We start from the raw sequence: 13,100 nt of genomic DNA, 5'->3' as shown, positions 1-13,100 counted from the left end.
TCCTGGTTTATGCTAAACTGTTTTCATCTGTCATCTGTCATTTTACTTGTATACAGATTTAAATTAAATTTTTATTGGCTCTTTCTAGGAAACAGCGATCAACATATTGCTCAAAGGCTATAAAACAAATAAGATATCGACAGTCTTTATTTCTAAATTAAGTCATTCAAAAGACAATGTGTGGCACTCAGACAGAACTATAATAAATGTGCCTATCTGCTAAAGGACTAAAGTAGTTATCAATCACTCAGTACACAGAAGAGTATTTGAATGAAAGAAATGTATCTATCACTAAGTGCAATCAATATCTAGAATAAAAGCTGTCATTATCAATTCAGTTCAAAATTTATTAAGCATCGAAAGTTCATCTGGAAATGCTCTACAAGTCTCTCCTCTAACTCATAAAACCTGGTAGTAAAAAGCTTTTAAAGCTACATTAAAAACTATAAGAAACAAAAAGAAGACTAAATAAAGAAAAACAATGAAGGAAATGTACCTTTGCCTCCAAAACTGGCCCTGCTCCTGGACATAAAAATTTAAATGCATTTTTAATTTTTTTATGATTCTTTTATTTGGAGTAAACCAAGAGTACAGACATAGTGTCCACACAGGGGTAGACTCAGTGAGGCTGCTCACAGGCTTCACTTCTCACCTCCGTGTCTTCAGGCTCTGTGCCTGAGTGGACTTGCTTGGACCAATCCTCCAGCTGAGCCCCATGTTTTGACCTCCTGATTCCTGGGGTCTCACTTCCTCTCTGCCAGCTTTCTCCACCATAACAAACATTGCTGTATTAAAATGCATGTCTCTATATGATGGAGTTTTATTTATCTTTACAGAAAATACACTTTCTATGTCCCTAACAAATTACAAAACTCACGACTTTCTCTCAGCCCTTTTTATCTTTCAGCTCCAGCTTTTGCTAGTCAATTATTAACTCTTACTTATTCAACCAATTTTTTTTAGTTTTATTTTTTTAATTAAATTTTTATTTTTTAATATTAGTTACAGTTTAACTTTGTATCCCAGCTGTATCCCGCTCCCTCATTCCCTCCCAATCCCACCCTCCTTCCCTCCTCTCCTCCCTGCCCTTTCCAAGTCCACTGATAGGGGAGATCCTCCTCCCCTTTCATCTGACCCTAGCTTATCAGGTATCTTCAGGACTGGCTGCAAAGTCCTCCTCTGTGGCCTAGCAGGGCTGTTCCTCCCTCGGATGGGGGGGGGGAAGAGCCAGCCATTGAGTTCACGTCAGAAATAGCCCCTGTTCCCCTTACTAGAGAACCCACTTGGACACTGAGCTGCCATGGGCTACATCTGAGCAGGAGTTCTAGGTTTTATCCATACATGGTCCAAACTTTAACGCACCAACTCAATGCTTGCTATTGTGCTAGACCCTGGAAAAGGCACTCTCAAGCAGCTCACCAGGGACAGATAGAATAATCAAGTAAACACGAGTACGATGGCTGATGTGAAGGAGGGATATAGAAAGTAAGTTTTAAAAGATTATTTTTTTCAAATTATGTGTTTACATGTCTCTGTTGGGGAAGATTCACATGCCCACAGAAGCCAGAGGAACCAGATCCCCTGGAGCTGGAGTTACAGGCAGTTGTAGTTGCCCTATATGGATTAGGGCAACCAAACTCAGTCTGAAAGAACAACACATGCTCCTGATAGCTGAGCCACCTCTCCAGACACAGCCTCTACAAAGCAACTTCTAATTTGTCTGATAAAAGTAAAAATGTTGCAGAACAGAAGATATATGATTCAACAAAAATTCACATATTTAAGTATAGAAGAAAGACATATTTCAAGAGGAGGACACACATACAGAGAGAGACAGAGAGGGAAAGAGAGATGCAGAGGGAGGGAGGGAGGCAGAGACTGGGGGTGGGGCAGGGATAGACAGTCAGCATTTAAGGAAAACACTGATACTCAGGTGGACCACAAGCTACTTGCATAGGAAAGTCGCCTTTAACAATATATACAAACTATTCTGTTCTGGAAATTATCTCAATATTGACTACTCCTCTAATTCCAGCAAAAGGCCTAACATTACTGTAGCTCCAGGCTTAAATAGTAGTCATTCTAGAATACGGAAATAAGTATGTGTATGTGTATGTAAAATCCCTGTGTATGTAAAACAAATATGGGAAACAGCTTTAATAAGTTAACATGTTCCTGTATTTTTTTTTCTTTTTGCAGAACCCAATATACCACTTCAATGTTCTCCTCCAGTTATAGTGTTTATAAGGTTTACAAACAGACATTTGGAGACTACGTGGAACAAATGAAGCCTCAATTATCAGAAAATGATAAATCAGCTGCACCTAGCCATCAGAGGACTACCAACATTCCACTTTTCAGGAGAAAAATGACTTTTCATTGTTAGCTCACTTGTGGTCTGAAAAACTACATGGGCATAGAGACAAAACAAAAGTTATAAAGAATTGGAAAAATCAGAATTTGTTACTATAGATTAAGTACTACTGACTAACCTGGCTGATTAAAAATGGATGCTGAGAAGCTGGGGATGTGGTGGAAAAACCTTTGCCTGGAATTATGAGACCCTTGGTGCAATCCTGACACTGCACAGAACTAAATAATACAAATTATTGAGCCCATCTGTAATCCCAGCACTCAGGGCTGAGGCAGAAGAATCTCTGCACAAGACCAGATTAGGGTTACACAGTGAAATAATGTCACAAAACAAAGGGAAAAAAACCCTCTCTGACAATAAAATGCCTTGATGAAAGCATAAGAAAATCAGGGATTAAAGCAAAATACTAGGATCAAATCTGAAAAGAGCTTTCTTAATTCAAAGAATTGTGAACTAATTGAAAATTCAAAATGATGCAATATAAGTTACAGCCAGAAGGTATCAGGTATTCTTCCGTAACAATATTTATTCAGCAACTATATGAAAGGAAGAATTAAAACCTCAAATTGGGCATAATAGTTCACTCCCACAATCCAGCACATGGCAAGCTGAAGTAGAAGGATTGTCCAGGAGTTTTGAGGTCAACCTGAACTACACAGAAAATTCCATTTAAGATTATGCTACAGTGTACTAAGTCCCTATGAAAAATAAACCCAGATAGACAAATTGGGTACAACTGAGTGATCGTGTCCACCTAAAATGTATGGGGACCTGGGTCTGATCTCCTCCCTACACTAATGATCTGAAAACATAATTCAATGGCATAAATGCCTCTGAGCTAATGCTTTACGAAAAGATTCATAGAAAGACCTACCAATGAATACAAATATGTACAAGGAAGTTCATTCATTAAAGCACTATTTATAACAGTTCAAAGCGAGGAATTATCTGAATGTTCACCACCAGAGAAAAATGGCTTAGCAAACAGTGACATATCAAGCTATGTAGTAACTGAAGAGGCCTGTATCTCTCATGGCATGGAAGACTCTACCATGCAGAAATCATTAAGGCAGAAGGAAATATTGTAGATCCTGGTATTCCCCATTTTGACGGTACCATATTGGCACTAATTCTACTTTGCTTTAAAGTCTCCTAAATTCTCCAGCTATGTAGCTTTAGTCAGCCACAAGATCAGGCAAGGCTTAGTTTCCTTATTTATGAAATGATGATGATGATGATACCACCCCAGAGGGTTGTGAATATAAAATGAGATAATCCAGAAAATTGCATTTGGCTCCATATAGACCTAGGGGAAGCTTTCCTAAGGCAGTACAAAAGATGATATTTCCCTTGATAAAACTCACCATCTCCTTTTAAAGGAATTTTTAATATTTCATCTACTATTGTCCTGAATGCCCTTTAAATAAAATCTGCATAGGCAATTTAATATTAGAATGTAGACTGGCCTGTAAATATTCCTGCTTGTGTCTGGAGCAATGGGCTATCATTACAAAACAAGTCATTGCTTCACACAATTTCTATTTTGCCTGGGACAGGAAGACCCTGAGAGGTAAAAGGAAGACTGGGTTAGATAAATATCTCTCCTTCCATCTACATTGTCTTGATTCTTTCAAATTTCTTGTTATATTTGTACTATTTTATGCTTATTTTACTCTGCAAAAATATGGATAACAATCAAGTAATGGGAAATTCTTGCACAATCATGGCATTACTGCCCTCCTTCCCCCTTTCTGAGAGCAGTATCTGGGGTCCCCAGAGTCAACCGCATCAAGATACATATATTTAGTTCAGTCACCTTCACATTGTTCCTGTGTTATTTCACTGAGAAAAGCAAACAAAAGGATGTTTAAATTTAAGGCTTCTTGATTCGGTGCCAAAAAGCAATATTCTGTTCCTTGATCAAAGCAAACAAAACATGACCTCATCTCTGTTTCCCAGCAGTCAAACTTTCAGGACTAACAAGTTTGCAATGATACTAAGCAAGGACACTTCTGAACCAGCAACCCCAGGCTGTGAAATGTGAATGAGGTAAGAATTAGCTTATTATAGAATTCTAACTTGAATCATTATCAGAGTTGCAATACTCTGAACAACACTTTTTCAAAACAGCAATGATTTTATCAATGTTAAGTAATATATTTCTTTTCCATCCTTGTGATGTATTTTAATCAATGCAGAACAAAAGAAATCCCACATTCCCAGTAAATACGAACTGGACGGAATCTCCACAGTGCTTCCTCAGGTCTCCAATGCAGTTGTGGGCTGCGTTCTGCCTAATCTTCTTGACAGATCAAAGATGGAAACCGTCCCAGGTTCTAGCATGCTGAGTTCCAGAAGATGGTTCTGCACAGTGCTGCTGGGGATAAGCCAAGTGCTCACACACTCCCACAAATGGACTCCATTCATCACAAGCTTTCTTGGCAGAATCATAGTTCACCCTCATGTGATTTCAGTGACTCGCTTCAAGAGACGCTAATTGGAAACTACAGACAACCTAAGGAAGACGGTCCATGTCTGTACATTTTCAAAAGAAACTTGGTGATAAACATTCTGAAAGGGGTCCTAGTCATTGTGGTGTTCTGTATAACCTCAAACTTCTTCCTTCTCCAGAACTGGGGCCAGCGTGCTGCTTTACAATCATAATAACAGTGGGCAGTAGACGAGGGAACAGACAAGGTTTGTGCTGAAAAGAAAGCCAAACTGGCAGTCATGATTTCCAGATTGTTGGGATGCAACCTTACCAGTCCACACAGATTCTAAAGAGGGGAGGGTGTCAGTTTCCTCCTACATAAACTTGTACTGTCTTACAATGAAAGAAAACCCAAACTAGGTTGTGATACATGTACAAACATTCTGAGCCAGAAAAGCAAAAAGACTCATAAAGCCTAACTCATAAATCCAGCAAAGCCCCAATTTCTGTGCTTAAGTCATTCTGAAAAGTAATTTGTGTAATAGGTTTTCATAAACCAGCTGTACTATTCTTCAGTAGGATGCGTCTAGCTCCTTATTTACATCAATCAACAGATTCTTACATGCCAGAGCCCAAAACCAAAGACTCCAGTTAGGCATCAGTCCACGCACCAGAAACATACTGGCTTCACCTGCTCGAAGTCCCTTTACATAAAATGTTTTTGAGCCAATTTACCCATCTTCCACATCACTCATTTCACCATTTGTAGCTTGCCTCATTTAATAAGCTGTCTTAATAGATTTAAAATACTTATCTTTGGAGTGCAGAGTTTTAATTGGGATATGTCAAATGAGTGTTGGCTAATCCTAGTGTGTGGCTTTATGACTGGAGATGCTAGAAGGATAACTCCCAATACCAGCCAAATCCATGGATAGTACATCATACATACTTAAGTAATTTGGGGGAAAAAATTTCAGGTACTATAAAGCTACACACATTCTCTTCAGCTCTTTAACAACTTTATACAAGTGATCAGCTCTAAAATCTGATGCAGGTAAGACCAGTGGGTAAAGACAAGGTCCATTGTTCAAACATTTACATGAGAAACATGAAAGTCAGAAGACAATGCTCACTAGGAATTTAGTAGGGCAGATGTGCTTCATGAACTCTAAGTCCGTGTAGGTCACCAGAAAAAAGGAAACAAAACAAAACAACAACAACAACAACAACAACAACAACAAAACATTCAACAATGCCCCAGGCTTTCACATAATGAACAGTAGAAACAAAGTAATTCAAAGGGCAGCAAAAAAGCTGTGATTTACCATTGTTCTCCAAACAAACATAGGCACTGGATACGTGCTTAGTGTATATGTGTACATTTTGCATATATGAAGTATCTTATTTTATTTGATTCCACAGCCAACATATACAAAATCCATGGTAGGAAGCTGGCTGGAGAGCAAAGAGTTGGGTGTTGGAGGGGAGGTCTAAAGGCAAAATTCTTTGTTTCTTGGAAGATCTTCAATTTATCTACAAGGCTCCATCATAGTATGAAGTATATTCCACTTTAGCCTCCTGACTGAAATGTTAATACCATCTGGGAAAAAAATGCCTTTCTAGAAACATGTAGAATAACATTGCTCAACACTGGAAATCATTAGCCTACTGAACTGCCTCTTAAAATTAGCTGTCAAGAAGCCTTTCAAATGGAATATTCTGGCTACAAATCCTGGACTTTGGGGGCTAGAGATATGCACTTTTCTTAAAAGCATGTAAGACTAAAGTTTGTACCTACAGTGTGCTCAGCTCCTCCTGGCCCTTAGAGCACTTCACATAGGTAGCATCATCATTTCCACACACAGACCACTAAATTACAAAAGCTTTTTGGCTTCTGAGCCAGGACTGAAGTTGGAGCAGAGTGCTGGGGGCAGGGCTACAATTATCCTGGTTTATGAAATACAGTGGGCCATGAATCTGGGCCACAGGCTTTGCACTGTGGCCCATTCTCAAGACCGTATGCCTAGGAAGGGCTCAGTTCCATAGTCAGGTTGCTGGTGTCTAGAACCAGCTCTCAACTCTTTAAGACCTAGTCACTGCATACCACTCTGAGGCCAAGTCTTCGTTCATAGCAAGAGCTGATGGTAAGTTTTGGTTTGTGTTGTCTTTGTATTTTAACATTCCCCCATAAACAAGCAACTTTGTGGAAATGTGTGAAGGATGACACACACGTCCATCTAGTTGAACTCATTATGTGTTTTACACAGTCAAGCTACTTACATTATCCTCCACTAATTTTTCAGGTCTCTAGTCCCACATGCTTTAGTATGCATTCACATGCAAAGCCAAAACTTAATTTCCTTGTTCAGTTAAATAAGGGTCAAAAGAACAGCACCAGCATGGACATATTTTTTGTTTGTTTGTTTGGATAAGACATAATTACTGCAGTATACTTTAGCAAAGGGAGATTATGAGAGATTCCCCAATCTGACCTGTTGATTGGGTGGGCAGTCTTCCTTAAATACTGATCCACACAGTGAAAAAAAACCCTGAACTCAGCAATACGGTGGAATTTGGGGGGGGGGGAGTCTAAAGATTAGTACATGTAAAAAAAAAAAAATTGAAGCCAGATGTGGTAGTGCATGCCTGTAATCCAAGCCCTGTTGAAGCAGAGGCAGGTGGATTTCTGTGAGTTCGAGGCCAGCCTGGTCTACAAAGCATGCCCAGGACAGCCAAGGCTACACAGAGAAACGGTCTTGAAAAACAAAAACAAAACAAAACAAACAAAAAACCACCTGAAAAATGAAGGTAAGAAGCCAATTTGCAAGCTGAGTATGGTGGGTCATATCTATAATCTCAGGAGTCCACAGGCTGAGGCAAGAAGATTGCTCACTTTAAGAGCACCCTGGGCTAGTCAGCAAAAAGTATCAGGCAAGCTAGGTCTACCTCAGGCTCAGTCCTATCCCTTGCCCCTTGCAGTCAATTTATGATTGTTCATATACACACTAAGCTTCCTTCTACAATCTACCTGCACTACTAAATAAAAGTAATTTGGTTTACCTATGAAGCCGTTAGCACACTGAGCAATATTCCTGGTCCTCCTCGTGGGCACATCAGGGTATGATATCCCCATCTTTCTTGCATAGAGGTATAGCTATGTAAACACTAATGGCCACTAGGTTGTGAGGGAAAAAAAATAAACCAATATATGTCACTTCCTGTCTAAGGAAATTTTACGGCAAAGACCTCCCACAGGCTTCCTGTGTCTCTACAATCTGGGAAACAAATACAACAGAAATGGGCTTCTGGTACTGTTCAGTTCTTGAAACTCCAATGACACAAAGAGCTTCCCTTTGACTTACAACGGGCAGGTAGCATGAGCAAGACTAAACGTCTGTTAGACAATGGGAGAGTTTAGTAGAACATGTGTCTTAGCTAGTGCTTCGTCACAAAGAAGCACCTGTTTATGCAGTACAATTGCAAACATTCACTTAAAGACACAGAAACTGGAGCCAAGACCTAGATGTCACTACCCACATGACTGACCTCATCAAGACAAGTAGTGAGGAGCCAGACTAAAACTAAAGAGCTCTCAGGTGCGTAAACCAGCAGCAGCAGCCACGTCTCCTATTCTTGTGATCAGTCAGCCCACTCGCAGAAGCCTAGGCCTTAGGGCCATCAAGAGGAGATGAACACCAGTTCATATGCCTAAGCCATGCCAGGCCTTCTCGCCAGCTTCTCCTTAAATATTGCCCCTGGGGGCTGGTGACTGGTAGTGGTACTGAATTCACCTGCCTCATAACCCATTTTCCAGGTAGCCCTTCTCTTACACAACACAAAGAAAACAGTTTCCAGGATGGATCAGTTCTTACCTAAAAGCTACAGAAAGAATAGGCAAAGCTGGTCTTCAGATTCAGTGACAACTCTGAAAAGCATAACAGAATTTATATCGCTGACTCTCAAAATATTCAGCTTGATATTATTATTCTTGTATTATTTGAAATGATGAAAGTTGTCATTTCTCTCAATGTATTCATAGACACAAACTGACAAAAAGACCCTATGATAAAATCAAGCATCAAATTTGGATTAGTGATGGCACTAACTATCTTAATCTCAGAGATCATTAAAAATCAAATATAGAGGATTTAAAAACTTCAAATTCCAAACAGTTTTAGTGACTTTGCAAAAGCCAGTATGTACATAGGCTGTACATAAAAAGCTAAAATTTTAATATATATGTATGTATGCACATATATACATATTTGTAAAAAAAAAGTGGTATTCTTAAGAGCATACACAAAAAATTTTCTTTAAAAAAAATCTATTATTGCCAGGCTCGGTGGTACACGCCTTTAACCCCAGCACTTGGGAGGCAATGGATTACTGTGAGTTTCAGGCCAGGCTGGCTTACATGTCAAGTTCCAGGCCAGACAGAGCTACAAGGTGAGATTCCGTCTCAAAAACAAACAAATAAATTACAATTTGTTACTATTGCAATTGCATGTGATGACTCGTGTGTGCTGGCATGCATGTGGAAGTCAGGGGACAGCTCTGTGGAGTCAGTTCTCTCCTCTCAACCTTTCTGTGGCCTCTGGATGTTGACTCTGGCTGCCAGGCTTGCAAAGCAAGGACTATTGCTTGCTATGAGCCATCTTGCAGACCCCGACATTTTCAATGAAATAAAAGTAATCAGAAAGTCCCATATCCCTTATTTAGAACAGAATAGAATGCAGTATAATCAATACCATTATCTACAAATACGTGTTGTTAAAGTACTATAAGATTTTTAAAGATTCTTATAAAGATAGTTCACAAAGAATAAAAACTTGGGTCCAAACTTATAAAATCCTAGAACCAGTCCAAAATAATGATTTTTCCCTTAGTGGACAGTTTAACAGAAAACTGGGCAATCTACTCATAGTCATATTTTCCTTAGTGTTTTACAAACAATAACATTTTCATGAGCAATTAATAATGTTCTCTTTCAGCTCAGTGGGTCTTTTATTTTAAATCAGAGACATATGCTTTGCAAGCTGACAACTGGTAGCCAGTATGGAGTAAATTTGTGGCCTTGGCACAGTCCCCACTGAACATGTGTCCTCAACATTATAATATTACTATTATAATGTTATAATATATATTATATAATATATAATATATAATATATATATGACAACATTATAATATATCTATGACTAATTATCCCAAATGATACCTAGTCTGATGGGGACAATTTTCTATGAAGAATAGCTAATTGGTCACTCCCTGAAGTGAGTTGTTGTTTTTTTTTAACAAATGCATTAGGGTGATCTAGTAGAGAGGTTTCTCTCTAGCATTTGTCTAGCAATTGGCTCTAGCTGCTTCTTCCATTGTAAGTGCCAAGGTGCTTCTAACAGCCCATAGAGGGAGGTTGTTCTAAACTCCCCCAAACTAGCAAGGAAAGGACAGAAGGAGGAAAATACTACGCTGTGTGTAGGTCAGACAGGGAAAGTGGGCACCAGCCACACCACAATGAGGTTGTCAGGGAATGACTGACTAGCTCACACTTTGACAAACAAAACTTCCAACGGTATTCAAATCTTTTATGGGGAACGAAGAATTCCAAACTCTAAGTTCTTAACCATGGGAATGATACCTCAAGTCCAACATTAGATTGGAAACCAGATGAAACAGCCCATTCAAAGAGATATCTGAATAAATATGCACTTTAAGCAAAAAGATCCCTACCAAGAGGAAGTCATAGAACCACTAGAAAGTACAGGTTGACCTACAGCAGTTGAAGAAATACCAAACCATGAATGAGGCTGAAATGACAGCTACTGTATCTGAGATATAATTTTGGTTAATTCCCTCATAGTTTAATGAGTTACATGTTTGATCCCCAGGGTGGAAGGCTGAGACAAGGTGCACAACCTTTAAGAAGTAGGATCTAATGACAGTTCCAGGTCACCTGAGGATGCTGTATTTGGAAAGGACTGTGGCATCCTGTCTGATGACCTGATCCTTCCCTCTGGCATCTCCTGCCTGTGATGTCCTCTGCCTTAAGGCCTTCACCAAAACCACACTGAGGATAGTGCCACACCAATGAACCTTCAGAACTGAGATCCTAACAAATGTTCTTGATAAAGTACCCAGTCCCAGGTATTTAATTATAGCAAAGGAAAAAAAAAGGGGGGGGGGAGCACTGACTAAGCCAAACAAGTAGGCGAGGGTCACAGGTTAAGGGTACAGGAAGAAGCACTGGGGTATACTGCAGCGGTAGGTAAACTATAAAATTGATTCTGATCCTCAGAAAAATAGAGCTGAAGACAGACCCCTTCATTCCTGTGATGGTCTTTTGATGTGTCCAGGCTATTGCTCCCAATTGCTCCCAGGCTCATACACTATGTGAAATACCACTGAGAAGGTACTCTGTAGATATGATAAAGTCTACAAGTAGTAGATTTTTAAGAGTAATGATTGGTCCCAATTCAATCAGTTGAATAGTCTGAAAACCAGAAAACTAGTTTCCTGGAGGAAAAAAAAAAAAGCCTACGTGTGATTGCAACTGCACCTCTGCACTAATGTTCCAGCTTCCCAGCTTTATGGTGATTCCTGCACAGCCCACTCCATTTGTATGAGTCAATCACTTGCAAAAATCTGGTATGCATCGCTCCTGGTTTTCCTCCCTTGACTCAACTTTGAAACCGGCACTTCAAGTCTTTGTCCTACAGCAAGGTAGAGTTTTTATGGAAATAGCTTTCAAACTGCTCTCACTTACACAATTTGCGAATCAATTTAATGGGTCACGAACGCACGAGAAAAGTTCAAAAGTACAAAATACAAAACATCAGCGCTTATCGATAAAAACAAATACCATACTTTAAAAATTAGTTTCAATTTTTCATTTTCAGTAAACATACATATACACATTTATATTATGTTCCAATGTAAAACAGTTGTGACTTGAAAACTAAAAGCATAAAACACTTTAAAAACTTAAATGTAAGCATCTCAAACTACTGGAATTTTAAGTGGTAACTACTGATACAGAAATAATTAACCTCAGTTCTCTCTCATCCTCACCCCCCCACCACATACCCTGATTCATGTCAAACTCTTACTGCACACCAGCTTCCTGGTTGAGGCTGTGCTCAGGACTAAGAATTCGAGCAGCCTGTGACATTAACCCACATGACAACTAGAGATGAGGACCATAACAGGGCAATGGCTAAGGCCCTCCAGGGGAGGGTAGGAGAGGTGAGACAGAGAGCACATCCTGAGAACCTTAAACCCAGACACTTCAACCAGCTCTGGTTACAATCAGCAAATCATAACTAGGAGAGAAGAAGGGAGAGGTGGTGTCTTAGAGAGAAGCACCTGAAAGGGAGAAATGAAGGACAAGAGTAAAAGCGTAACAGTTCAACAGACTGTGGCTGAAGTGGCACATCAAAGAAAAGGGGTGGGCGTCAATCATGGGGTGGGGCTTTGGGACAGCTGGTAGACATAGTCTTGAGAAGCAGTTTTCTTTCCAAGAGTGGGCATTTATGAAAAGGGTTATCAGTGCTAGGGTACAGAGGAAAAAGTAAGCGAGGTCCTTTTGGAGCCGGCATCTTTCCCACCCTGTGGAGTAGTCTGTGGGAAGCTAGGCCACTCTCGATAAAGATGCCCCTGGCACTGTGGTCACACAACTGCATTCACACAATTGCAAGGGGAAGGCAGGAGTGGAGGTGCATAACTCAAGCAAAGGAACTGCAGCAGGAGGGTAAGGGTGACATCGGGCTCAGAGAGTCAATGAGCTCAGTAAGGCGCTGGGAACTAAAGTTTCTAAAGTCAGGAGGGTCCAGGAGGGCACACAAGTGACAATAGCAGTAAAAGGCCGATGCCTGTGGGACATGCTGTGCCACCTTAGGGTGGAATTACACAGACTATATGCTATCTAAAATCTTGTCCTTAGGCCATATGCTGATCTCTGGAAAAGAGAATCCTACCTGGAGGTTTAGCACCTACTCAGGCCAAAGAGGAAAGACCACCCGATTTTCTGAATTCCCAGTGAGGCTGGAATGCCTACAGGGGTAAAAGGAAATCTTGTAACTGTTTCTACCACCAACAGAGATATCTACACAGCAGAAATGAAAATTTTAATCACAGTAAAGGTCATGAGTAAAATAGGATTGGTTTCTACACCCTGCAAACTGAGGCCACGTACAGTATAGCTGACAAAACACACTGTGAGGAAAGCACAGAGGAGCGATTGTTAGACACCGCCTCTCTACAGTGATGCTGAGTTGTGAGCCTGGCGAGATGGAAAGG

General features: G+C 40.1%; 1 protein-coding gene across 11 annotated transcripts in view; it reads right to left on the bottom strand.

Annotated features, from left to right (window-relative positions):
• Ppp1r9a (protein phosphatase 1 regulatory subunit 9A) overlaps positions 1-13,100 on the bottom strand; it is a 282,353-nt gene that overhangs the window by 126,420 nt on the left and 142,833 nt on the right. The window lies entirely within an intron of this gene.

Source organism: Meriones unguiculatus, chromosome 21 (assembly GCF_030254825.1).
Source record: "Meriones unguiculatus strain TT.TT164.6M chromosome 21, Bangor_MerUng_6.1, whole genome shotgun sequence".
In the NCBI taxonomy this organism is placed as follows: Eukaryota; Metazoa; Chordata; class Mammalia; order Rodentia; family Muridae; genus Meriones; species Meriones unguiculatus.
This window is presented reverse-complemented; position numbering and strand designations above follow the sequence as displayed.